Here is a 2,039-nt window from a genome sequence, read left to right as displayed (position 1 = left end):
AATTTTGCATGCAACTGAGTGGCATATTTGCTTTGACATTGTAGTACATAGTAATGAGTGATGTTCTAGTGAAACGGAGCCAGTCAGTGATCTTGTAATTTTACTGTTCTGGACCTTATACAATTATATGCATACCTTAGCGGCATAAGAGAGTGGAAATGAAGATGGAATACAGCTGACGGCAGTTAATTGGGTTTTAGTAGGTGCATGGAACGTTAATGAGGTAGCAATGTAATTAGCTGGTAACCTCGTCAGAGTGTCTGATTTAGATAAGACAGAGAGCCAAAGTTGGTGTTTTTTCAATAAAATTAAATAAAAAAAGGATAAAGTGTTTCTTCAGCGTTTATGTCTAGAGATCTAATAAGGATTTTAATGTTTAATGTTACAATCCCATTCTTTTGATAGATTATTAAATTTTTTTTTAACTCTTTTTCTTTGCTCCCTTAGAGATACTGGGCACTTCAGTCCATACTAAATTCTTTCTGGAAAATTATAAGAATAGAAAGAATTGAGTGTGCCCGAAAGTGCCCAGTATCTCTAAGGGTGCTAAACCAAAAATGATGATAATTTATAAGATATTTTAAACTTTATTTTTAATAATCTATCAGGAAATAGTAATGTCAAGTTCCACTGACAATGATATTAGTAATATTAAAGAACAGAATCCTAGACGCTGAAAAAAAACACTTCTGCATCTTTTTTTCTTATTTGATAGAGAAACCCCTAACTTTGACTCTTTGTCTTATCTGAATCAGAGATTGCCAACTATTTGCATTGCTACCACATTAGCCTTTCGTGCACCTTCCAAAATAAAAATAGCTTCCGTCAGCTATGAACCGTCTTCCGTTAAAAATGGTGATTACATACATTTCATTACTCATTCTTAGGTATCATAGCCAAATACTGAACACTTATTCTTCCATGCCAAACTGTTAAAAAGACTAGGGAGAGTCAAAATTACTTTAGAGCTAAATCATTTAGACGTATAATAAAAGTCTAATATTCTGGTCTAAGTCCAATTTCCTTAGACCGGCAACGATTGGAAATTTTCTTTGTTATTTAATATGAATGTGAGCATTTTCAAACATGAGTCACAATTTATTATGGTGCTATGCAAATTTTGTGTCATGACCCCTGAACACGTAAAAAAAAATTTACATATATAACGGAACCTTAAATATTATATAACAAAGGGGGACAGACATATATACAAAGCCAGACAGACTTCCATTTCTATAGCTCCCTTGTAAACATGAAAATCATTAAATAGTAAAATTGTTTATTCTTTGTAGTACTACTTTCATTTAACAATTTTGGGAGTTCAGCAGACATTTCGATGTTAGATAAGTGCTTTTTCTATGTAAGGAAAATGAAAAAGAAGAAGAAAAAAGGAAGTAGAAATGTTTTCATTATTCTAAAAGTGGTCATAGATGAAGAATGTCTAAAAAGAAACATCTACGAAACTCTCTTTTAGTTCCTATTAGCGCGCCGTTATTCAAGAGCGAACTCTTTTGACGGAACAGGTTATTGTTATGAGGAAAATGAAGTATTACAACAGCGTTTTTTAGAAACTGATCCATTTTCCTTCTTCCCATCTTGCTGACTCACTTGCTCTAAACATTCTCGCAAAGGCTGTTGTTATTTTCCTTCAGAATCAGCGCGTCTTTCAATGAGAAAGCAAGAGAGCAGATCATTAGTCTTTCATCCAAAGGGGAAACATACAGTTCGTGCTTAATATAACGAGCTTTTTGGGCCAAAGACTCAACTATGTTGATTTAATTGTTGAGAACTCTACGTCTATATACCTCATTAGGTCCCTTGAAAAATACTACCTCTTATTCAATGAAAAGGTTTTGCATTACAATGGCTTCCGGCTCAAGGTGTTTGGGTAATTAATTTTCTCCTTTTCCGTTAAATATGTAAGGCTAATTTTAAGAGAGGAAGATTATTATTATCATCATCGTAACAATAAATGACATGGCAGTTGATGTAAGGAAGCGCAGTCTACGATAAATATTGTAAGATTTTTTAGTTTTCTG

This window comes from Macrobrachium nipponense, chromosome 36 (assembly GCF_015104395.2).
Source record: "Macrobrachium nipponense isolate FS-2020 chromosome 36, ASM1510439v2, whole genome shotgun sequence".
Taxonomy (NCBI): Eukaryota; Metazoa; Arthropoda; class Malacostraca; order Decapoda; family Palaemonidae; genus Macrobrachium; species Macrobrachium nipponense.
The sequence above is the reverse complement of the archived record's forward strand: the minus strand, read 5'-3'. Positions refer to the sequence as shown.